The sequence below is a fragment of the Scyliorhinus torazame genome, chromosome 9 (genome assembly GCF_047496885.1).
Source record: "Scyliorhinus torazame isolate Kashiwa2021f chromosome 9, sScyTor2.1, whole genome shotgun sequence".
NCBI classification, from domain to species: domain Eukaryota; kingdom Metazoa; phylum Chordata; class Chondrichthyes; order Carcharhiniformes; family Scyliorhinidae; genus Scyliorhinus; species Scyliorhinus torazame.
In genome coordinates, this window is record NC_092715.1 from 127,705,155 (window position 1) to 127,732,557 (window position 27,403).

Genomic DNA, 27,403 nt, shown 5'->3' on the forward strand with positions numbered 1-27,403 from the left:
TGCTCTTGACGTAGCATAAGCTACTTCCTTGATGTACACTCTGACAAAGGAAGGTTCAGACTTGGAGATAGCTTTAACACATTTATGAAACTGTTAACAATTCTCCTACTTGGATTCGACTCTCCTGTTAATCCTGCTACAGCTACTCAGACTAACTAACCAGTCTGCTACAATCCACATGGTGGGTGTGATGTGTTTCAATCAACCCTGTCTGTACTCACTACATGTCTCCACTGGAAAGAGGAAGATCATGTGTGCTGTGTCCTTATATATGGATTGGTGCAATGCCCCCCTGTGGTAGTGTCACGTCTGGGTGTGTCGTGACTGCCCATTGGTCGTGTCCTATCTTACTGACCTATTGGTTGAATGTCTGTGGGTCATGTCTCTGGTGCTCCGTCTGGTGTCTAGCTAGGTGTAGTGTGTTCACATTAACCCTTGTGTATTGACAGTGATGCATATCACCACAGTCCCCACCCCAATTGGGCTTTCCGGGGGGCAGTGCCCAGGCATGCCCCTTTCCCCCAGATGGCAGTATTGACTTTGGCTTCCTTGGTGGGAACTCCCTGACTGTTTGCCATCTTTGCAAAGCTGTTGTGAACCTCGCCGACGTTTGAATATTCAGTGAGAGGAGGATCATGTGGTGTGTAGGCCCTTTAATAATATGTTAATTCATTAAAATGTATTTAAATGTGTTCCCGCCCTTTATGGGTGGGAAGCCCACTTTACCACTAGTGAGGGGCAAGAATAATTTTGCTGGCAAGAATCTCTTTTCCGACTCGCAAGAGTTTGCGCCTGCATCGCCTTTCTCACGGACGGCAAACGTGAGCGCAAAATCGCCTCCCATTAAATGTTTCAATTCTCAAGGAAACAGTGAAATATAATTTTGTGCACAACATATATTGGTGGAGTGGCAGATAGTGTTGAGGATTGTCAGAGGATACAGCTGAACATAGGTTGGAGAACTTGGGCAGAGAAATGTCAAATGGAGTTTAATCCGGACAAATGTGAGGTAATGCATTTTGGTAGGTCCAACATAGAGGGGAAATGTACCGTAAATGGCAAAACTCTTAGGAATATAGAAATTCAGAGAGATCAGGGCGTGCAGGTCCATAGATCTTTGAAAGTGACAACACAAGTGGACAAGGTAGTCAAAAAAGTATATGGAATGCTTGCCTTCATTGGACGGGGCATTGAGCATAAAAACGGGCAAGTCATGCTACAGTTGTATAGAACCTTAGTAAGGCATACTTGGAATATTGCGCACAATTCTGGTCACCACATTACCAGAAGGACGTGAAGGCTTTGGAGAGGGCGCAGAGGAGGTTTACCAGGATGTTGCCTGGTCTGGAGGGTGTTAGCTATGCAGAGAGGCTGATCGGACTCGGACTGTTTTCATTAGAATGATGGAGGTTGAGGGGTGACCTGATAGAGGTCTACAAAATAATGAGAGGCATGGATAGAGTGGATGGGCAGGCACTCTTTCCCAGGGTAGAGGGGTCATTCACTAGGAGGCATAGATTTAAGGTCTGTGGGGCAAAGTTTAGAGGCGATGTGCGAGGCAGGTTTTTTACACAGAGGGTGGTGAGTCCCTGGAACGCGTGGCCAGGGGAGGTTGTGGAAGCAGATACATTAACAGCGTTCAAAAGGCATCTTGATAAACACATGGATAGGATGGGTATAGAAGGATACAGCACTAGGAAGTGTGGAGGGTTTTGGCCAAGGGTGCTATCATGACCAGTATGGGCTTGGAAGACTGATGGGCCTCTTCCTGTGCTGTATTGTTGTTTGTTCTTTGAAACCCACGCAGACACAGGGAGAACGTGCAGACTATGCACAGACAGAGACCCAAGCCGGGAATCGCTGTGAAGCAATAATGCTAACCAGTGTGCTACCACTTTCCCCTGCTGCCCCCGGTCTCAACATCGGTGGTGGCCCCCAACTGCCCAGGGAATCCTGGCCCGTGTCCCCCTCCAATGCCCACACCCCACACCAATGACCCCACCCCTTTCACCGGGCATGCTCTCTGCTCCCAACCCAGCCCTTTCCTCACACCCTTCAGACCGGGGACTGAGGCAGGTCGGAGCATTGGTGAACAGGTGTTTACTGTAATATGTACAAGTATTGTGCCCCAAGCCCCAATTGCTAGCCTATGTGCTTCACCAGTATCAACTTAACTGGAGTCTATCGCCCGAGCCTTACCCAGGCAGTACATCAGAAGTGGAGGCAGCCTGGCAGCGCGGTGGTGCAGTGGTTAGCACTGCTGCCTCACGGCGCCAAGGTCCCAGATTCGATCCCGGCTCTGGGCCACTGTCCGTGTGGAGTTTGCACATTCTCCCCGTGTTTGCGTGGGTTTCGCTCCCACAACCTAAAGATGTGCAGGGTAGGTGGATTGGCCACACTAAATTGCCCCTTAATTGGAAAAAATGAATTGGATACTCTAAATTTAAAAAAAAAAGTGAAGGCGGCCTGCTGTGATTCTCAGCCTGTGACCTGGGCCCCTTTGGCGGCTGTCCTCTGGAATGAACGGGCCCATCCATCTTCTGGGTGTCACAGGTGGCATGGTACCACCCTGTTCTGCCTGCTGCCCATCGGATGCACCAGGGTCAGTTGAGGGGGAGGAATCAGAGGCACTGCGGTGTTCTGGCACCTTCCCTGCGGGAGTCAATGGCATGGGCCCCATGACCTCATCCCGCGGGACAGGCGTGCAACCGGAGTGAGCTGCCAGTCCTGGAGGCCTGCTCTTGTCTCGATCAGGGTCTCGATGCTCGTGGTCGTGGAGCACACGGACTATGTCACATCCCTCTGGGACTGTGCCACATCACTCAGCAACCGTGTCACATCACCCAGTGACCATGCCAGGTCCCTCTGTGTCTGGTTCAGGTCAGCCGGAGCCAGGCCAATGCTGACGACGCCCGCAGCCATGACCTGTTGTGACTGGGCCAAGCCCTGGAGCGCCGCTGCAGTGTTCAGGTGCCCCTGGTATATGCCTGCCTGTGGCCTAGCCGCCCTGTCCTGTGCATTGGCCACCACCTGCAGAGTGTCCCAGGCCTTGGACATCCTGAACCATGGCTGATCCCGTCGCACTCCACCATGGACGCCACACATGCGGTGTTGGCCTGGGTAGCATAGTCGGCACCGTTTCCAGCCCCTGCAGGCGGTTGGACTTCTTCAACTGCAGCTCCAGGCACTGGATGGTTGCTGACACCCCCTCATGTAGGCCCTGAATCGGCCGCTGCATCTCTAGCATTCATGGGACCATCCTTTCCAGAAGCCTGAGAACTGCCTGAATGGCAGCTAGTCCCTGGGATGGGCTGCCCTCTGACTGCCGGCCCCTTGGGGGTTTCTACCTTCACTTGATGTACTGCTGCATGTGTATGGTGTGCACCAGATAGTGTCCCAGGAGCCTCTTGACTCACATGCCCAACCAAGGTGAGTGTCTCTGGAATGGTGGAGGGTGTTGGAGACACCACATCTGGAATATTGTGTCCAGTTTTGGTCTCCATATTTAAGGAAGGATGTGGTGGCATTGGACATTAGATTACATTCACCAAATTGTTTCTGGGGAAGAAGGGGTTGACGTATGAGGAGAGATTAAATAGTTTATACTCGCTGGGAGTTTAGAAAGATGAGAGGGGATCTGGTTGAGGTATATAAAATATTAATAGGATTAATAAAGTAAAGATATACTTTGTGGGGCAATCTAGAATGAGAGGTCACGGATAAAGTGTGTGAGGCGGTAGATTTATAACTGAGATGAGGAGGAGCTACTTCTCGCAGAGGGTGATGAATTTGTCGAACTCGCTGTCCCATGTGTGGTGGAATCTGAGTCATTAAATTATTTCAAGAAGTGGATTGATTTCTTATTTAAAAATGGGTGAAAGGGATATGGGCAACAGGGTAAGAGGTGGGATTTGAGACCAAGAAGAGATCAGCCATGATCTGATTGAATGGCGCAGCAGGCTCAGTGGGTTGAATTGCCTACTTCTGCTTCTAATTCTTAAATTCCTATGTTCCTAATATCGCTATAGTCTGCTGACTCCTGTGCCGCTGGCTGGGGGGCTTCTGCCATGGCCAGGGGAAGTAGCGAGCAGGTGGCCAGGAGGTGGGCCGTGTGGTCGGGGTGAACGGGCACGGACCACCATTGCCGCAGCCTGCAAGGCACCCATGTGACTGCGCATGCCGCTGACTGCCCACTGTGATTTTAGGGCCACGGGTCATATGGGTGCCTCCCCAGGCCACCCACCTAGGTACCGTCTGGCCCCAACCGATCCATCAATGGGATGGGATTGTTCCAGCGCAACCAATGCCATCATCTTGGCTGGGATGAGGGTATGTGGGGAGTGGATTGGCTATATGCAGCTCCAGCTTGTCAGGCTCTCCAGTGCCATCCCAACCTCAGCGAATCGCATTCCAGCATTCATTGGAATTGCGCTAGTTCCACATGGCGCCTGTGTTAGTCCATTAGGATGCCCTGAGTCGCTCTGCGACCACCGCCACGTTCGGGGCCGTAGAACCCATACGATTCAATGCCAGCATCAGCCCTTAGTCTCTGAAACTAAGTATCTTCCCCTATATGTAACAAAGATTTTTTATTCATTTACAGAGTGTGAGCATTGCTGGTTAGGCCAGCATTTATTGCCCATCCCTAGTTTCTCTTCAGAAGGTGGTGGTGAGCTGGCTTCCTGAATGGCTGAAGTCCCTGAGGTGTATGTAGTACACCCACAATACTGCTGGGGAGTGAGTTCCAGAATTTTAAGACAGTGACAGTCAAGGAGCAGTGACACATTTCCAAGTCAGGGTGGCAAGTGACTTGGAGGGGAACACAGTCATCTGCTGCTCTGGTCCTTCCAGATGGCAGTCACCGTAGGTTTGGAAGATGTTGCCTAAGGTTGTGATTGAGGAAAACTTGGTCGTTGTTGTTGACCTGAACTTTCAGAAAGTCATTGATAAGGTAACACATAATACATTTCTCTATACAAATAAATATGTTTTTGTCGAATTAATGATAAGTCACTTTGGTGGATTAAGCATTGGCCATAGTTAGTGGATGGGAATCTATTTGCAGATTGATCACCAGTGACTATCCACAGAGACTGGTGTTAGGAACCTTGCTATTTACCATCTCCTTTAGTGACATGGATGTAGAGTTAGAAGACTGATCTATGTAGCTATATACAAGTGATAGGATATAGAGGATGTCAAAATATTGCTAGCCAATCTCAACATATTGGAGGAATAAGTCTGTGTATAGCAAATAAAGTTCAACCTGGAAAAGGTCAGTGGTAGACTCATCAGCAGATTTGATACGATATATTACTATATATATATATACACCTCACAGGAATAGTATTGAGGTTAGTAGTACAAGAAATTGACATTTTAGTGCATCGCTCAATGCCGTAAAGCTATATGTAAAGCAAACATGATGGTTCACAAGAGCAATGTAAAATAACCAATGACACAGAGCCATGTAAGGAGATATTAAGGTTAGATTTGCCGTTAAAGATTCTAATTGCTCCTGCCAGTGGAGAATCGGGAAAGTGTACCGCTGGCCCTAGGAGCGTCACTGGGGTGGGATTTTCATGGCTTGACTGTGTAAAAATACGCATAATGCCCAACATGCTGATTTCCCTGAGGTCAGGCTGTCATTTTGAATGGTGCCACATTCCCAACATCCAAGGACAGAACGCCCTCCCCCCACAATTCAAATGTTAACTCTTTGCTGACAAGGGGAGCACCCACAATTCCTCCTCCCCCCCCCCCCCCCCATTAAGTAGGGGCATTCTCCCCCCACCATGGGAATGATGGGTGTGTGGGGGTTGAAGCATTATGGGTGGCGGGGTAGGGATGGGCTCCTTTATTACATTCTGATAAGTGAAAATCAGCCGTTTGCATGTTCGCACCAGTGTGAGGCGGGAAGCCCATTGTGGCAGCAGGGCGGGAGCGGTGATTGGGGGTGGATCTGCCGCCCTGCGCCAATCCCGTTTTTGGTCCAAAACAGGATTCTCTGCCTGATTGGGATTCCCGATCTCAGCAGAGGGAAGCGGAGAATCGCAGCCTTCATCAGATGATCAAAAGCTTGATCATAGAAGTAGGTATAATGAATGTATTAAAGGAGGAAAGCGAAGAAGGGAGATGGAGATGTGTAGAGAGAGGGTGTCCCAGAGCTTGGGGCCTAGGCAACTGAAGGCACAGCCACCAATGGTGAGACATTAAAATTGGGGGTGCACAAGAGGCCAGAATTTCAGGAGCATATATAGCCCAAAGTGTTGTGAGGCTAGAAGGGACTACAGAGGTAGGGTGGAACAAGGCCACCGGGGAGGGAAGGTTTACCTATGGTCACAGTCACACAGGATGTTATTTTTGACTTTATGTGAGCTGCTTCAGAATCATGGCATACGCAGAAACCCATCAGGAGCAATTCAAACATGGTGTTCCGGGTAAAACGGGAATCGATTTTGGAGACAACACATTCAAGGACATTCCAGAGATTAGAAATGGGGCAGTAGTGTTAAATCCTGCACGGCACTTACAGGGTAAGAATGATTATCTTGCCCTTGGTTCTTGCAGAGTACAAGCTCCCCAGCTGAGGGGCGGAGCTACCCCATTAAGCTATGTATAAAGGGTCAGCCCGTAAGCTACCGACCATGGAGAGACCCGGTAGGGATCTACCAGGAATTGTACATAACATAACTGTAAATAAACCAAAGTTCTTGATTCTTACTAAGTGTGGACTCCTTGTGTCCTTATTTAAAATAGTTTGTCAGGAGTGTTTTTCTTAAAGAAATGGGTGATGGCCAGACATTTAAAGGAGAGCGGGACAACCTCTGAAGAGAGAACTGTTTGCAACATTGACCAACATGGGACCAAGAGAGGAAATCAAGTGATCAGCAGTTTAGTGGGAAGAGTTGGGTCTCCAGACAGGCCAATTCAAGACAAAACAAAACTGGGTTTCATAGCAAAAGTAATTTTGGTGCTATGCGCCTCGAAGTGTCTATAAATGGCAGCGGATCCACTTCCAGCCATTATTTCCAGGAGGATGTGCAGATTGCCATGCTGAAAAGTATAACAGCATTGATGTTCCTAATATACATCAGTAGCATGTAGAGTTGGCAGATAGTGAAGTTCGTCTTCATCTGACGCTGATTGGATGCCCGACATTTTGGACTGTTAATGATCCGTCTTAAGCACTCGCTGCTGAACACACAGAGCTGAACATGTATATAGAGACATGCAATACCCCCTCACTCGTGCTATTTACAGGCATCAATACGGGACTCTCCGCTGAGATGCTTTTGACTTTCTGCTGCAGCGTTTGGAAGTGTTGCATAACTTTTTGTTGAAAGAGCTCCCAACAAGGGGGACAGGGGCGGATATCTGGCAGGCCTGGGGAGATGCCCTGATGGGAGGCTGGAAAGGGGGAGTTCTTAACAGAGGGTCACACCTATCTAGGGTACTCAGAGACCATTTCCTCTCCTTCCACCTCAACTAGGAACAGTATCTGAGGCAGCCAGGATTCACTAAGAAGGTGGTAATTTCATCCATCTGGACCTGCAATCACAGTGCAGGGTCAGGATGACATTGATAGTGGCCGTCAAGGTCACTGTGACACTCAATTGCTACACCTCAGCTTCCTCCCAGGCTGCAGCTGGTGATATTGTCAAATTATCTAAGTTCAATGCACTGCTGCATCAGAGAGGTCACAGTGTACGCAAGTGAAGGAAAATTCATTGGACGGAATTTTCCGTTTTTCATGCAGTGTCACAACAGGCGGGAAAGCGGTATTGAGGCTTTCTCCACCAAACTGCAAGGGACGTTGAAAATAAAATCCAAAGGATTGGTCCCACGACATCACACTGGCTCTGACGGAGGCCACCCCACCATCAATCGGGGTTTTGTTTTTGAATGCTACCCCAATGCAAAAATGTAAATCGAGAACACCACTGCTCCCATCCACCCCCCCTCCCCCACCCATCACTCACCGCCCGCCAAGGGTACACCCCCCCCCCACTCCTCCAGCACTACCCTCAACTTTGCCCAGGCACTGCACCCTGCCACCGTCTAGGTCTGGCAGTACCCGGGCAGAGCTTGGGGAAGTGCCCAGGCAGTGCCAGGGGTCATGTCTATGCAGTGCCAGGGAAGTGAGTGGGCAATGCTGCGGCAGTGCTAGGGGGTGTGCCAAGAAGCAGTGCGGGCTAGTGTAGGGGAAAGTGCGGGGGGGTCAATGCCAAGAAGCAGTGCCAAGGTACTGCCCGACCATGACCCTCTCCCTCCTCAGCAATGCACTCACCTGTGCTCCTACAATGGATCTGCCCACCAGGTGCCTGCCATGAGAGACAGGTCATAATTCACGTCGACCTGCCCTCCTGCCAACATGAATGGCTATTTTATAGTGCGGGGTCGGGCATCTGTGGCATAGAGGCCTGATAATCAGATGCACATTTATTGTAATTGCATTCCTGAAGTTGAACATCGGTATTCCTGTTACATCACTGGCGGGGGGGGGGGCAGGGACAAACACTTCATGCCTTTATGCCAGGGTAAAACACAATATGTGCCTCTCGCAGGTTTCCATCACCGCCCCCCTCCCTCCCCCATTGTCTTCTCTAAGATTCTCCAATTTTTCCTCATGGCTAAAATCTCTGATAATAGGAATCAGCATAAACTAAGACCCTACACTTCAGTTTGTATTTTGAATTGGATCTTCTATACAAGTGCATTAAATACTCATACTTTTGCACCTAAAGTTTCCCGAGTTACTGTCAAGAGTGCGATTGCTTGTTTGACATTGGTATTGCCAACAAAAAGACTCTACAATATCTGCTTTTTAAAAATAATTTTCATGATCTGGTATCAGATAAAATATACTTTTGATTTCAAACACGAACGGTTTTTATATCTTGATAGATTTGTACTGAAAAAACTCATTAATTCAATTCTTTTAAGTTGCTCGAATCACTAAACATAGATTGCAGACAATAAATTAGCAGCAATCAACCATAACTGTTAATCCTTCAATGTGAATATCATGCATCATGTTCATATTACCTGGAGGAGGTTTATCTCGGCATCACCAACAGCAACAAACAAAAACATGACAAGAAGTTGAATAAAACTGCCCCTTACCAAGATTATTCCTTAAAAATAAAAAAGGTTTCAAGATTATTTCATCTCAGGGTTTGGATGATAGCTGTGAAGTGTGAAATCTTCACTTTTCTTGTCTGTTTTGGCTAAACGCTCATGTCATTATTTCTCGAATGTAACCCTTGATTGTCACCTTTCTCTTGATGCATTCCCAATTATTTTGATCTGCTGATTAATGTTATTTATTTCCAATTGCTCAAATTATTACAAATGCAAGGCGTTATATGTTTTACACTGTCTCTTTTAATTTAAAGTAAAATAGAATTTCCTGAAATGGAAGCTGATGAGTACTTACTAAAGTCTGCCCAGAGACAGACCCATGTGATTTGGTTGTCATGGGGAGGGAGGCCCAGACTACAACCTATAGAGGATCAAATGCCAGTTTTCACACCTTGACACAAAAAGGGAGTAGCTGGTCTTTCTGGACACAGACTCCCAGCTCAGTGACCTGAAGACAGAGAGAGAGAGAGAGAAGTGCTGCTGAATGAGGAAACAGGGAAGTTACAACTTTGGGTGCAGGATGTTTGTAAGAGTCTGTTTTCTGTTCAGGAAGAAGAATCTTGGAAATATAAGAATCATAGAGTCGCTAAGTATACCTTGCAGCTGGAAGTCAATTCAATGATACTCATAAGACTAAATGAAGGTACTTTTAAAGACACAGGAAAACTTACCATGCATTAGCAGGGAGAAGGGAATCTGCCAGAAAGCCAGGATGAGTATTGGACTTAATCTAGAATGCTGCTTATCTTTTGAGAGTGTGTGACATACAATCAGGCCATGAAGTATTTTCAGTTGAATCAATTATTTAATGGGGAGTACATTTTCTGTGGTTTATTATATTAGTTGCCCAGAGGGGCAGCATGGTGGCGCAGTGGGTTAGCACTGCGGCCTCACGGCGCCGAGGTCCCAAGTTCGATCCCGGCTCTGGGTCACTGTCCGTGTGGAGTTTGCACATTCTCCCCGTGTTTGCGTGGGTTTCACCCCCAGAACCCAAAAATGTGCAAACTAGGTGGATTGGACATGCTAAATTGCCCCTTAATTGGAAAAACTGAATTGGGTACTCTAAATTTTTTTTTTAAATATTAGTTGCCTATTAAGTAATGTTAATTCTTATTGATTTTCACTTGTTTGTTACAGTGAAAGTTTTAATTTCTGTCATGTAATTCTTTCCATAGGTTGCTGGGAAACTCATTTTTTCACGTTATTGGTCTCTAGAGGGATCATAACAAAATCTAACTATTTTTGACCATCTTGACATGTGTGTGTCCAGGCCCGGGAGCACTGGTTTGCCCTCAGCAGGACAAAGCCACAGCAAAAAGGAGAGGATAACTGAATACAGCTTCATGCATGCCTAATGGTCCAGAGCATTGGAACTCTGCTTGCGCAGCCAAATGGCTCTAAATAGCAAGATGTCACAGTCCCATTGGTACAAGCAATACTGAAGTCCTGACCTGAAAGGAATTTCGCCAGAACACTTACACCATCGACAATGTGAGCTGACTGAGACCGATTGGCGTTTTTGGATAAGGCTATCGAGACATATATCGCAAATGCAGTAAATGAAGTCAAGTTATTGGTCAGCCATGATCGAATAAAATGATAGAATAGGCTTCAGGGACTAAATGGTAGGGCTTCAGTCCTTTTACCTTTGAACTCAGAACAAATTCAGGAAGAGTAACCCAGCGTCTGAATGTAAAGTTTGTAATCAGGTTCTAAAACTCTATGAGGGTACAATTTGATCTTGTTGCACCTATGATTGTAATATTTTTACTCTCTGGGATAAAAGCTGGGAGGAAGATGTAGACTAAAGGGTTAACATCAGAAGCACCTGATTCTGTATCTAATGATGTAACTGTAATGCAATGTCACATGACTAACAGCCTGAGATCTGGTGGGAAGCAGAAGAATAACCCCACATGGAGTATTGAGCTGTATATCGGTATGTAACAAAACAGGAATGTTTTTACGAATAACAGTTCATGGTAGCATTATTAAGGTAATGAGCAAACCCTAAAGTAACCCCAACTATTCCTGAACACAAGAAAAAATTTCTATGTCATGGATCTTGCCACCTTTCAAAGGCTCCCTTTGTGCATATTCTGTGTAGGCTTCTTGCTCTGACACAAAGCCTGGAAGAGGCCTTTCTTTCTGCATAAATGGCATTTGGCTTCTTTGGCAGAGCAGTTTTCATGTCTGTGTTTTTCTCTGCCACACTAATTGCAGTTAGCTGGTGTTGCTGATGCATGCTCTTCCTGTCGCCCCTTCTCTTTAACAACAGCTTCTGTTTTAAAATTTGACATGCTCTACTGAATCATCTGCTGTTGATATAGGGGACTGGATTCTCTATTATTGGGACTATGACCTCACGCCAGCGTCAAAACGGTAGAGTTTTATGCCAGAAAAACTGGCATCAAAGGGACACGAATTCCCAGCCCTGCAGGAGGCTAGCAGGGACCCGGAGTAGATCTCGCAGCTTTTGCTGCAGATATGTGGCCCCGCACCTCCTGGTCAGAGGCCGCACATGCGCATGGCGGCAGCCTCCAGCGGCCGTGCCGTGCTCCATGATGGACTTCGACCGCGAAGCTGGACCCAAAAAAGAAACCCTCGATCGGGTGCCCGCTCGACCCTCAACTCCCGTACAAGCATTTACCGGCCGCCTATAAGGCGGACTGAGTCCACAGCCGCCACACGAGTATCCTGACTGGCTGGAGCACATTAGTTCCATGCAATCGGGACTTTGGCTGATTGGGGGTGGAGAATGGTGGAGCGGGCCTCTGGCAATGGCCCAGGTAGGTCCCAGGCGGCGCGGCATACTCCCCGAGTACGCCACTTTTCGGGGCCCGCAGAATCGGGGAACCGGCACCGGTCCCGATTTCTTGCAGGGACATGGATTCTTCACCCCCACGCCGGCCGCGATTTCGACGTCGGAGTGCAGAGAATCCAGCCCAGGGTTTTTACGACAACTCCAATCACACTACCAGATGTTGAGTCTGGAGAAGGGTGTGTAGATAGCCTGGGTCACATTGAGATCCAAAAAGATGAGGCGTTGGGTGTCTTAAAAAATATTAAGGTAGATAAGTCCCCAGGGCCTGATGGGATCTACCCCAGAATACTGAAGGAGGCTGGAGAGGAAATTGCTGAGGCCTTGACAGAAATCTTTGGATCCTCACTGTCTTCAGGGGATGTCCCGGAGGACTGGAGAATAGCCAATGTTGTTCCTCTGTTTCAGAAGGGTAGCAAGGATAATCCAGGGAACTACAGGCCGGTGAGCCTTACTTCAGTGGTAGGGAAATGACTGGAGAGAATTCTTCGAGACAGGATCTACTCCCATTTGGAAGCAAATGGACGTATTAGTGAGAGGCAGCATGGTTTTGTGAAGGGGAGGTCGTGTCTCACTAACTTGAGTTTTTCGAGGAGGTCACTAAGATGATTGATGCAGGTAGGGCAGTGGATGTTGTCTATATGGACTTCAGTAAGGCCTTTGACAAGGTCCCTCATGGTAGACTAGTACAAAAGGTGAAGTCACACGGGATCAGGGGTGAGCTGGCAAGGTGGATACAGAACTGGCTAGGTCATAGAAGGCAGAGAGTAGCAATGGAAGGATGCTTTTCTAATTGGAGGGCTGTGACCAGTGGTGTTCCACAGGGATCAGTGCTGGCACCTTTGCTGTTTGTAGTATATATAAATGATTTGGAGGAAAATGTAACTGGTCTGATTAGTAAGTCTGCAGACGACACAAAGGTTGGTGGAATTGCGGATAGCGATGAGGACTGTCAGAGGATACAGCAGGACTTAGATTGTTTGGAGACTTGGGTGGAGAGATGGCAGATGGAGTTTAATCCGGACAAATGTGAGGTAATGCATTTTGGAAGGTCTAATGCAGGTAGGGAATATACAGTGAATGGTAGAACCCTCAAGAGTATTGAAAGTCAAAGAGATCTAGGAGTACAGGTCCACAGGTCACTGAAAGGGGCAACACAGGTGGAGATGGTAGTCAAGACGGCATACGGCATGCTTGCCTTCATTGGCCGGGGCATTGAGTATAAGAATTGGCAAGTCATGTTGCAGCTGTATAGAACCTTAGTTAGGCCACACTTGGAGTATAGTGTTCAATTCCGGTCGCCACACTACCAGAACGATGTGGAGGCTTTAGAGAGGGTGCAGAAGAGATTTACCAGAATGTTGCCTGGTATGGAGGGCATTAGCTATGAGGAGCGGTTGAATAAACTCGGTTTGTTCTCACTGGAACGAAGGAGGTTGAGGGGAGACCTGATAGAGGTATACAAAATTATAAGGGGCATAGACAGAGTGGATAGTCAGAGGCTTTTCCCCAGGGTAGAGGGGTCAATTACTAGGGGGCATAGGTTTAAGGTGAGAGGGGCAAGGTTTAGAGTAGATGTACGAGGCAAGTTTTTTACGCAGAGGGTAGTGGGTGCCTGGAACTCACTACCGGAGGAGGTGGTGGAAGCAGGGACGATAGTGACATTTAAGGGGCATCTTGACAAATACATGAATAGGATGGGAATAGAGGGATACGGACCCAGGAAGTGTAGAAGATTGTAGTTTAGTCGGGCAGCATGGTCGGCACGGGCTTGGAGGGCCGAAGGGCCTGTTCCTGTGCTGTACATTTCTTTGTTCTTTGTTCTTTGTTCACAGGTCAATTTACTTCCCGACCTCAGTTTGTCTGCACATTTGGATTGCCTTTGTTACAGTTAGATGATCTCTCAACTACAAGTGGTTAGCCAAGGTAACATCCAGCACTCCCATGATAATTCTATCTCTGAGAAGCCCATTTTTGTAGGGTGCCATACATACACTTCTCTGCAAGGCTAAAAGATTGGAGTATGCATCATATGATTACTTCAACATATGTAGCTTTTTCCTCATCAATACCCTGGTTGCTGGGGATATTATCTGCACACTTACCCATCGCATGTAATAGCATACTGACCTGCTCACTGTTCCTGTACCAGCCTCCCTGAACAGGCGCCGGAATGTGGCGACTAGGGGCTTTTCACAGTAACTTCATTTTTGAAGCCTACTTGTGACAATAAGCGATTTTCATTTTTCATTTCATTCATTTTCCAAGCAAGGCCAAATCTGGTTTGATAATTAGCAGGTCTCCAATATCATTTCTGTTTGGTTGGGGCCTGTGAGTTTCTCAAAGCTTTCTGGTAATGGTAGAGATTTTTTCCAAACTGTTCTTTCACTCACTGCCATTATATAATATTCTTGGTATTATTGGACTAATACAGAATACTTATTGATTCTGCACAGATCTGTAAAAGAGAAGCTTGACTGACACACAACTTACAGTACTAGCTACATTTTCCACACAGCTGTATAAGAGTGAAACAATAAGATACTGCAACACTTTCTGTTATGACACACACGGTCTGATTAGTATATTAACCAGTTGGAATTAATCCTATATACGTCAATGATCTGGGTAGAAAATTATTACATTGAATCCAACCTTCTGTGGTTTATGTTAGATTTTTGGATGGCATCCCAGCTGATTAACTTGCTTATCTTTGTGACCATGCATAACTGCTATAGCTCACCAATGCTATACTGGTGAGTCTGGCAGACCTGGTTGCCATGGTCCTGCCACAGACCTCATTAGGTGCAAGCAAAATGTGCCCCAATTTAGACCTAACACAATTTCTAGGCTATTGTATATTGATAGGACCTGTAATTAATAAGGAGGGGTTAAGGGTACCAATTTATATTACTACTGCAATACTTGATTTATGAAGAGAGAATTCTCCAGAGACAATCCAAAATTTGTACAAACATTGCTGACATTTTGTGGTTGCCTTCCACAAAATAATATATATGGGAAAGCAGAAAAGTTTGTGGTTACCAGTGTAACGATCCTGTTTAAACCCTGATTGTTCCCTGTTTTTCCCTTTCTTTTCTTTTGTTTTGCTATTACAATTTTTGTCCATGGATGATTAATGGGCATGTGCCTTTAAAGTGGCCTATGCCTTTAATTCAGGCAGGGGTGATCAGTGATGACTCAGTTTGACTGATTTGGCAGGCAGCCAATGAACTGGCTCAAAATGCTGGGCTTTGCTGATAGCCAGTCGTGTTTGGATATTTTTCTTCGGAAGTGCTTTGAGTCACAAGGCTGGTTTTCCTCTCATATTGGATCTTGAAGCCTGGATGAAGGAGCTCTAACTCTCCCTCAAAGATCTGAAGAATTCTCTCTCAAAAGTCCAGTGTAAGAACACTTTTCTTCCCTCAGTAAGGCTGGATGTTATTTTAATGAAACTGCAATGGATTGAGATTAAAACTCAGGCTGCAAAAAAATTAGATTTTAAGTTTCCCTTAACGTTTTGTCTTTTGTTACCCCTTGAAGGGGCTGTTAATTAGTGATTGAGTTTCTCAATTTTATTTGTTTTAAACGAATATGAAAGAATAAGTGATTGAGTTTCTCAATTTTATTTGTTTTAAAAGAATATGAAAGAATAATGATTCATTATTTTTTCATGCTAAAATTGATGCAAAACCAAAAATCTTATGAGATAAGTAGTCAAAAATGGGCCTTTGAATTGAAGGCTCAGTTTAATAAAGGCTAAACTGTCACTCTAGAGGAAATCCTACTGCCTGTGAGCACTGAATGAATGTTGCTACCCGAAGACCATCACCAACTGTACATGAGTGGCTTTGATTACTCAGCGCGCTGGGCGGAAAGCCTACTGCAAAGAATTCAATACCAAAAACAAGGATTCATCCATTTTTACTTTAATCCTTATTGATTTTACCCCTTTTCGACCCTCTGTATTTGGCTGTCTTGTGTGTATGAGTAGAGGGTGGGAAAGTAAAAGGAGGGGTAGTAGATTAGCTTGTTCTTATTCCGTAGTAATTACTGCATATTTCAGCTTTATTTTGGTTATAAATAAACAGTAATTGTGTTTCAACTTACAAACCTGGTGATTGTAAATTATTGGGCAGGCAAGGGCCAAAGATTTTGGGAATTTTATATGAATTATTTATTAATAGGGGGTACAGTGAATCAGTGGTTAGCACCGCTGCCTCATGGCGCTGAGGAACAGGGTTCAATCCCGGCCCTGGGTCACTGTCCGTGTGGAGTTTGTACATTCTCCCCATATCTGCGTGGGTCTCACCCCCACAACCCAAAGATGTGCAAGGTAGTTGGAAGGCCATGCTAAATTGCGAAATGCTTAATTGGAAAAAAAGAAATGCATACACAGCATTTTAAAAAAAAGATTTATTGGTTAATTCACTTATGTTGGGACTCCAGGGCCTGTGGGGCTGGAATCGACCATGCACCAGCCCAGGTGTCATGCCACTTGTGTGTTAATACTGTTATGTTTACATGAATAGAGTTATGTTATGATATTCAGGTTAATTTCCCATACAATGGACCAAAACATTATAATAGATATCTACTGTTTGTATTGTGGAGTTTCCTGTCTTATTTTCTGATCGTATTTTCTGGAACAGCGACAATTTTAGGAAGTAACAAATCTTTACAAACTTTGAGAAGAAAATGAATTAATTTAGATATGTTTTGTTTGGCTTAGTATTCACTGTTAAAATGTGATTGTGCAGGAGAGGAACATTTTGTACTGCACCCTGCAACACATATCTCCAACAGTTCTGCATCTCAACAAAGGCAACATATGATACAAGTTCTCAGGCTAAGCAGCTAATAGAAATAGCAAAGTAAATCAAACATTAGTGAAAAATTGAAAATGTTCTTTTTGAAAATATGTCAACAGATTGGAGCCTTGTAATTATCTAGTCAGCTTTAGAAATATGTAGTGTGGTCCTTTCTTCAAATATATATAAATATCATTTCCTTCAAGTTATTAATAACAAATATAATAAACATTAATAAATACACAAAAGCAGATCAATAAAATGTAAAAATCTGCAAATGCTGAAAAATCGCAAATGTGATTCACCAAAATGATTTCTTCGTGTGATTTTGAGTTTGGTGGAGAATTTCACGTTGTTTTTTTTCTGGTGAAATCGCGACCTGGCTTCACCCACTGTTCGTCATTTATTTGGGCCTTTGGGAGTTTCTCCGCAGTCTTGCCCACACTTAAAAATTCTTTCAGCAGTGGGGAGCTAAACTCACCGGTGAGAACGGCTCCTCAAAGATTGGTGTGCAGTTTTGAAAGGATGCCCCGGGGCGTGATTCAACGGACTCGGCTCAGCGCCTGGTATGCAGCCGAATTTGGGCGTCTCCCACGATTCACCCATTGTGCCCGATTCTGCGCCAGGTGCAACGCGGTAGCTAAATTGTGCCTGAGGTGTCAACCTTATGAAGCTACAATGCAAGACTACTTGCATGCCAAACACCATAAGGAGCAATTGACAGACAGAGCTAAGCGATCCCACAACCAGTGGATCAGATCTGAGTTCTGCAGTCCTGTCACATCCAGCCGTGAATGGTGGTTGACAATTAGACAACTGACTGAACGAGGAGGCTCCACAATTATCCCCATCCTCAATGGTGGAGCCCAAGACATCAGTGCAGAAGACAAGGCTGAAGCATTTGCAATAATCTTCAGTCAGAAGTGCCAAGTGGATGATCCATCTCGGTCTCATCCAGAGGTGCCCAGCATCACAGATACCAGTCTTCAGCTAATTTGGTTCATCCCACATGATATCAAAAAATGGCTGAAGGCAATGGATACTGTAAAGACCTTGGCAATATTCTGGCAATGGTACTGAAGTCTTGTGCTGCAGAACTTGCCGTGTCCTTAGCAAAGCTGTTCCAGTACAGCTAAAACACTGGCATCTATCCAGCAATGTGGAAAACTGGCCAGGTCACAAAAGGCAGGACAAATCCAACCTGGCCAATTACCCCCTCTCTCAGTCTACTCTCAATTATCAGCAAAGTGATAGAATGGGTCATCAACAGCGTTATCAAACGACACTTACTTTAGCATTAACCTGTTCACTGATGCTTAGTTTGGATTCTGCCAGGGTCACTCAGCTCCTGACCTTGTTACAACCTTGGTTCAAACACGGACAAAAGAGCTGAACTTCAGAGGTGAGGAGAGAGTAACTGCCCTTGACATCAAGGCAAAATTTAATTGAGTATGTGATCGAGGAACCATAACAAAACTTGAGTAATTTGAAATCCGGGGTAAAGGTCTCTGCTGATTCGAGTCATACCTAGCACAAAGGAAAATGGTTATGGTTGTTGGAGGTCGTCATCTCAGTCCTGGGACATCACTGCAGGTATTCCTCCGGGTTGTGTCCTAGGCCCAACCATCTTCAGCTGCTTCATCAATGATCTTCCTTCCAACATAAGGTCAGATGTGGAGATTTTGGGCACGACTCATGGCTGCTCCAACACTGCAGGTGCCCATGTGCAAATGCAACAAGACCTGGACAAGTGGGGAGTGTCATGAAGCACGTTGAAGTTATCTGTGAGAGTATCGCAATTAAGAACACTGGTTCGTGGGGATCTATAATTTTATTTTGTTTTGGTGTGAGGAGACAAGTGAAACCCCAGTAAGAATAAATAGTCCAGTCGTAATGTAACAATTATTAAAGACTTTTTTTAAAGTAACAAAATGACAAATACATACAAATATGACTACTCTACTCTCACACAATTAAGAAGTCTGAATTTCTAAACATAGACAGTTTATATAAAACATACCCCTTGTTATAAAATATATTTGTATGTAAGATACCTGAACTCTATAAATTTCCTCTGTTCCTGAAACAACATCCAAATTGAATAACTAGCTATTGTTAGCACACTGCACAGAGATGATACTCATATCCAGGAACCATCTTTTTCCTGGTCCAACAAAGATATTTTAAAACTGCTGTTACGAAGGTTTTATGCACTGCCTTGGATCTAACACTCAGATGCTTGTTTGGTGTCAACTTGGCCTTCAGCCTTGGCATCTGGAACCTGCTTGTCTTATTTCTGAGGCTGCTAGATGTTAACTCCCTCTCCTGGCTTCTCAGGTTCTGTTTAATTATATCTCCTTCATTATGCCTTCTGTGTATTCAGCTGTCTGCACCTATCAACCTCCTTGACTATACATTAACACATGTATACTGTATGGACATTCCCAATCATCCATGTGCTGTTTCTCTTCCATAAGCCATTCACTTGATTATTATCTAAACTGTTGCTCTAAACTCGTTACCGAGAGAGACACATTCCAATTGTGGCCCTTTGAGTAATGTCTACTGCTGTCTCCAGACAGCTTCATGACATCATTTACATTCACTCCACAAAAGTGCTGGCAATGACCATCTGCAATAATAGAGAATCAAACCAAAGCCCCTGGACATTCAATGGCACTACCATCACCGAAGACCCCACTAACAACATCCTGGGGTTACTATTGACCATAAACTGAGCTGGACTAGCCATATAAATACTTTGGCTACAAGAGCACAACGGAGGCTAGGAATCCTGTGGCAAGTGACTCACCTCATGATTCCACAAAGTCTGTCCATATCTATACTTGTAAGTTCCTGTTTATTCCTCTTATTTCCCCTTTTTTATTTTGCCATTCTAATTTTGATCCATGGATGATTAATGGACATGTCTCTTTAAGGAAAACAGCTGGTATATTTAATTTGAGCAGAAAAATCCAGAAATTACAGAAGAAAACAGACCCGCCACCACCAGTGGGAGTGATGTATTGGGACTCGGTTTGATTGATTGGCTGCTGGCCAACGAATTTCTCCAAAGGCCTACTCTACCTGGTAACGGGTGGTGAATCGATCCTATCTTATTGAGATGCTTTTCAGAGTCCTGAGATGTTTGGGGTTTAGTTCTGGCAGCGCAGAGGGTGAACCGACTAGATCTCTCACCAGAAACCGCCTGTGAGTGCTGTACCTTTCCAGAAAGATTGTGTTGTATTTGTACAGAAAACCGGAGTGCCATCTCCCTCCAGAAAACTTGTGAATGATTTATTTTTAAACTACAGAGAGCCCAGATGAATGAATCTACAGAGAAGACCATTCCAGGCTGCAAACAAAGACTTTAACCTGCAAGCTTGTGGTGAAGAAAAGGTGTGCTAAAAACCATCATCTGAAACAAAGACTCTTATTTCTTTCACTTATTTTGTTTAACCCTTTCCATCCCTCTGTGTTTGTCTGCCTTGTGGGTGTGTGTAGAGGATGGGGGAAAGTTGAAGTGGGAATTAGGAATTAGATAATAGTTAACCAGCTGTATTTCTGCATGGTTAATTATAGCTCTTGTTATAAATAAACAGTAAGTGTGTTTAAACTTACAAACTGGTGACTGTGATTATTAGGCAGCCAAGGGCCAAATTGGGAATTTTTATAAGAATTATTGGTTAATTCACTTGTGCTGTGACTCCAGGCTGCAATTGACTGTGCCTTTGCCCAGGGTGTCATAACACAAGGAACAAGTCAGGAGTGTGATGGAATACTCCCCACTTGCTTGGATTAGTGCAGCTCCAACAACACGTAAGAAGCTCAATACCATCCAAGGCAAAGCAGCTCACTTGATTGACACCCCTTCCACAAACATTCACTCTCTCCATCACCAACTCACAGTAACAGCCATGTGTACCATCTACAAGATGCATTGCAGGAACTACACTTTTAAAGACTTATTACAAGGAAAGCATCTTCCAAACCCATGACCACTACCATCTAGAAAGTCAAGGGCTGCAGATATATGGGAACACCACCAGCTGGAAGTTCCCCTCCAAGTCACTCACCATCCAGATTTGAAAATATATCACTGTTCCTTCACTGTCGCTGGGTCAAAATCCTAGAACTATCTCCCTAATAGCATAGTGGGTTTACCTACACCACATGGACTGCAGCAGTTCAAGGATACAGCTCACCACCACCTTCTCAAGGGAAATTAAGGATGGGCAATTTATGCTGACCTAGCCAGCGATACCCATAGCCCATCATAATTAATTAAAACCAACCGAAAAGACCCATTTATGCTTACTGTCTGTTACCTGTTACCTAGCATATCTTCTATCCATGCCCCCTATCACAATGAGGTATTACTTTCCACAATAACCTTTGATGAGGAATCTTATCAAATGCCTTCTGGAAATCTAAGTACAGCACATCCACAGGCTCTTTTTTATCCAAAGCACATGTGACTCCTTCATAGAACGCCAATAAATTGGTTACACATGATTTTCCTTTCGCAAACCATGTTTACTCTGCCTGAATGCCTTAAATTTTTTGAAATGCCTTGCTACAACATAATTAACAATAGATTGCAGCTATTTGATCCTCCATGACAAATCCAAAGGCGGATAACACAGGTTCAGGCAGCAAGGGCACGATTACAATGTACCTAGAAATGGTTACGTGCTCCAAAATAGATTATAGAGTGGAAAGATATTAAGATATTTGGCAGGCCTTCCATCACCTCATGTAACCACTGGTGTTGGCAAGTATTTTTTTCTATGGCTATGTCCCATGAGTCCCCATCTCCATCCCACACAGCAGAACTGGATGAGGACATTGCTCTTTGGCAAGTCATCTCTTCAGCCCAGCCATCACTACCTGTTCTTGCTTATGTGCTCTGTGTTTCATCGTATACAGGTTCATTTAAATTGCTACCTTACGCACTGCTGCCTCACGGCGCCAAGGGCCTGGGTTTGATCCCAGCCCCGGGTCACTGTCCATGTAGAGTTTGCACATTCTCCCCCTGTCTGTGTGGGTCTCACCCCCACAACCCAAAAAAATGTGACGGGTAGTTGGTTGGCCACGCTAAATTACCCCTTAATTGGAAGAAAATGAATTGGGTACTCTAAATTTATTTATTTTTTAAATTGCTATCTTAATTTGCTGCTGAAACATTTCTTATGTTAACATTTTTCATTTTGTTGGAAACAAAAATGTTAAATATTTTAGTGTTTAGAGCATAATACTCAACAGCTTCATGCTTATTATCCATATTATAATAAAGAGGGGCTGGTTTAGCTCACTGGGCTACATCGCGGGCTTTTAAAGCAGACCAAGGCAGGCCAGCAGCACGGTTCAATTCCCGTACCAGCCTCCACGAACAGGAGCCGGAATGTGGCGACTAGGGGCTTTTCACAGTAACTTCATTTGAAGCCTACTTGTGACAATAAGCGATTTTCATTTCATTTCATTTTCATTTCAAGTAACAACATCTGTCTTGGGCGATTCGTTTAGACTGCATCAATTTTCTTTTCCATTGAAACAATCGGAAAGAATTACCGATTCACTAGCATCCAGTTTGCAATACCACATAAGACAGATTTCTACCTCTTTGTTTGTTGACTCTCAAGCGTCTAAAATCACAGAGGCTGTCATGTTTGGTGAATTGTTGAAAAAGACAGATAAAGTGCTTTGGATCAGACCTAATAGGCACCCAAAAGATATATGACAGATTTAACTACCAGTCAGGTGTTGCAGTTTAGAGCAAAGCAATGGCCTGCGGAGGATACATTTTGCATTGAAATTCATTTCAGTGTGTGAAGAGTGTTTACTATCTTGCAATACTGACAGGGAAATGTTCATAGTTACATACTTTATGCACCATTACAAGTCAGAAAGCAGCTTTTTATTTTCAAAACACTCTCCTGAGAAAGCTGATTTATGGCCAATGTCGCACTTTGTACTGCAGCCAATAAAAATGTTTAGCAGCTCTGCACCAAAGAGTAGACAACTAATCTTCACACACATGATTAGGAAAGAAAAAATCTTGTCGATTCCAATTTAGAAGATGCTAAGTAAGGGCCTATGAAACACACAGCCCACTTCATTATGCAACTTGCCTCATGCTGCTGGTATTTATTAATTAGCTTGAAATGTCACTCATTAAACATATTGCCGCTACTAAAACTTTTATATTGAATTCTCGTTGGATTTTTTGCTGTGTAATAAAGTTTGGCTTTTACTTTTGGACATATGTGTCTGCAGTAAAGATTTTTAAAAAAAGATATGGGGCATGATTCTCCGCCGGCGGGGTTCTCCATTTAGCCGGCGCCCTGGGGTTTCCCGATGGCGTGGGTCTGCCCCACAATGGGAAACCCCATTGACTGGCCTGCGTAACGGAGAATCCTGCCGGCGGGCCGGGGCAGAAATGTGGCAGGGCAGAGAATCCAGGCCACAAAATCCGTAGATTGATTCACGCATTTTACATAGGTTAAATGTTATTCCTAAGTGCTTGAAAATTGAATTGTGTTTGCTGCAATCCACATTTCACTGTGATAAAAGGGAAGTACTCTGTTCTGGATCTGAATTTCTGCATGCGCTTGCTCCAATACAATTCGCATTTATTATTTGAAAAAGAGATGTGAATAGATGTTTGACTACCTGATAACAGAAAACAAATTGCTATAATATGGTGAGGCTAACTATGGATCTATACATTGTGTGCAATTAAATTAAGAGATAGCAGAATTCAATGTACAGCAACAGTTTGCTCCCCATCGTGTGAAAATAGTTTTAAAATATAAAATTATCACATTTTGGACAGGCAAACAAAGTTTGATTTTAACAGACAATTTCCCCCAAAAAATTCAAAAATAGCTACCCTGTAAATAAATAATTTAAAAAGGCAATCCTGTAGGACAACTGATTGAACATTCATTGTATTAGCAGGATTTTGTATGTTTGAATCTATAGGCTGCATCCTCCTGCAGTCTGAACCCTCAACTGAATGAACTTCATTCTCATGAAGAATATGTTCAGCTCAGCGCAACTTGTGTTATTCATGATGTGGAGATGCCGGCGTTGGACTGGGGTGAGCATGGTAAGAAGTCTTACAACACCAGGTTAAAGTCCAACAGGTTTGTTTCGATATCACTAGCTTTCGGAGCACTGCTCCTTCACCTGAGGAAGAAGCAGCGCTCCAAAAGCTAGTGATATCGAAACAAACCTGTTGGACTTTAACCTGGTGTTGTAAGACTTCTTACTGTGTTATTCATGTTCCTGAGCTTGGTTTCCAAGTCCCACGATGGAGCCAAGCATACTATCTAGACGGACACTTCAACACAGTATTGTTGAGTATTGTGTGTTTAAGATGTCTGTTCAGATGGCTTCCATGACACAATGAAAAGATAAGTAATGTTTCCCATGTGTCTGAACCAATATTACCAAAAACAGATTAACCGGTCACTTGTCCTATTTCTGAGACTGCGTAGCTGCCATGGCTTTCTGCAGAACATCAGTGAAAAATGACTGTTCTTCTCTGCTTGTTTGGAATGTTCTAAGGATGTGAAAAACATTAACATGAATGTAATTTTTTTAATAGATGGAAATGACTTGTAATTAACATTTCTATCTTCCTTCACTGTACTCATAACTAATTAAGAATGGTGAAACTGTAGATAACTCAAAGTGTCCCACGCTTGAAAGATCCAAACCTTAAATATTTATAAAAATGGAAGAGGTCATGCTTTCTTTTGATTACAGTTATGATTTCATACCATTGAGCAAACCACAAAGTGATTAGCCAGGTACTTACCATTGGATCACAAGGAAATATAGGTGTATCTGCCACTCAGTCAGCGAGAATTATATCCATTCGTCACTGTTCCAAGTTTTAGAAATTCTATCATATGCAGTGATGTACCTTAGGTTTCACTACATAGATGCTGCCTGATGTGATGAGTATTTCCAGCATTTTCTGTTTTATTTCAGATTCCCAGCATTTGCTGTATTTTGCTTTTATATCAGATCGAGTGATGATGGTCAATTCCATAAATGGTCCAAGTGCCTTATATTCAGCCTGTGTAAATATGCAAAAGATTAATCAAGGGGTGTAAAAATAAGACTACCTTATGATCAGAAGTGATTATCACTGCCTGACATTTTATTGGCATTCTCCAGGTTTCCTACCAAAACCTTGATGGAAGGTGAGTGGAAACCCTGGAAAAATGGCATGCCTTGTTTTTTTGTGCCACTTCTGAAGGATTCCACTGATATTCTGTTGAATTTATGATGGGAAGTCAGGGGAACTGGCTGAAATTCAATATCTATGGGTGAGGTTTTACTTTCCCACCCACCTCAAGACTGGAGATTGTCTCCCGAGATCAACGGCCTTTTCAATAGTCCATCAAATTGTCTGTCCACGCAGTAGGCAGGACCGGAGAATATAATTCATGCATGTACTCTCATCTTTCTGAAGGTGTATTAAAGCACTTTAATAAAACCGGGATATAAGAATGGATGGTTAAGTTCCTTCATTTTACACACAGGAATGTAAAGATTAATGGTCAAATGAAATTAAATTTTCATCAGCCAATCTCACTTCCCTCATTTAATAAGGAGAAAATTAATAAGAGTTAATGCACTCCCTTCCTTTTGTGGGCTGGCTTACATGTTTTGTACTAATAAAGAATAATTTGTCAGTTGAGGTAATAGTGATATGACCAAATGGTCAAAATGCAACAATGGTTTTCTCTTATCCTTGCTGTTTCTTGTGGTCCGACCTGCAAGGTTGTCACATACGTTCCAAGCTAAAAGGAAGGATTGGTGTTAACAAAATTCCTCAAAACTACTTGGTCTTCAGGTGCCGCAAAAACTCCAAATCAAATCATTATGCCATTGATCTAATTTCTTCCAAGCAGTTCTTATAATATTTCTTGTATTCTTAGATTGCAAGTTGTTAATTCTGAAGTCATCACCATATCTTTTATACCTCTGATCGCCATGTTTAATGTTTCTACATTAGCCATCCGTTTAGTGCATTACTGAAAACAAGCAGCATCTTGGGTCATAACCTACAGTGAACAGATTGCAATGTGTTTACAGCTGAATGTGCTCAGTAGGTACAAACACTTGGCGAAGCAGCAAACTGGTCATTTCTGTTTTATGGATTGGTCCGATAAAAGTGCAGTCATTAAAAATCCATCATTTTTGACATCCTGTTGTCCATGCCTTAAATATTCAGCAATATAACACAAATTGAATCATGTAACCGACACACATAGGTGCTTATGACAGCTATACCCAAGGTCATCTAACTTATATTCAAGCCAGACACTTTTCTGCAGTCTTAATCAGGATCTGCTTTCAGCATGCCTCAGCCTCCTCAATTTATTCAGGTGTCTGTCCTTACATTTAGGAATAAACATACAACAATCTGAAAGGCTTATCGATGCAAACTCAGTAGACCAATGTGGAGATCCCATGTTAATGGTCAGAATACAATAGGGGACGTCATGCAAAAATATTTGGGGGTGATTCTCCGGCCGTATTACGCCCAGGGGAAATCACGTTATGTCAGGAGAATTGAAGGACAGCCCCAACAAACAATTTGGGCCATGCGCAAAACTGTTTCCAATTCTCCCATCCCACTCCAGTTGGCATCATCATGATCTCGCCCAGAATCACAACTATTTTGCATTCATTTTAATCTCATTAATAGGATTAAAGTGGAATGCTGCTGCCTCCCGGTATTCTCCCCACCCCTACCTTTGGCGGGAAGTCACCCGGCACGAATCACTACTGCTCCTTAAAAGTGTGGACCAGGCACCATGGGCACAGAAGGGAACCAAGGAGGTGAGTACCACTTACCTCTAGCAAGCAATAGGGCATAGCAGCAGCTGGTCAGATGCTGTGAGGGGGTCCTTCAATAGGTCTGGGGATTGTGGGGTTGGGATTGGGCTGCAGGGAACCAGGTCAAGGGTCTCCCCCACGCTGGGGGTCGCGTTGGCTCTCTGAAGTCTTGAAGCCTACTTTCATTCCTGTTTAACACCCCATGACAGGGCAAAGCACAGCTGCAGCTTGTCTGTTCTAAAATGCTTTCACAGGACAGAGCCATTCTATTTCTTGGAGAAGCATTTCACTTCCTTTGAAGTTTCAATAGGCTCTGTGATTTCAATGTTGCAGTATACCTTATTTTATCCCTTTGCATTTTGTTGTTTACATTCAATTTCACACCCCATTGACTTTTATAAGCCTCTTGACTGACAGTGGAAGGCTATCACAAAGGAGGGTACAGCTTTGTTTGTTTTTATAGCACTTCACGGTCCATTAACTGTGAAGTGCTTCCTCTTTTGAGCAGGTACCTGGCTGACCTCATTTTCTTCTATTGTGGATTTGTTTCTATTCAGAAGGGTTTCCTAGAAAGACAGGTGCTTTGTCTGAGTGCTTTTTTACAGTGGTTTTTTTTCCTAATTGGAGGCACTTCCTAGAAACAGCAGGTGCTCAGTCTGATGGGACTTTTTTTAGACTGGATCTTTTTCAACCTCTGATGCTGAACAGCATGTATTTTCACTAGAGGTCCTTTTCCACCGTAGAAGCAGCTAGCACCATTCAGACA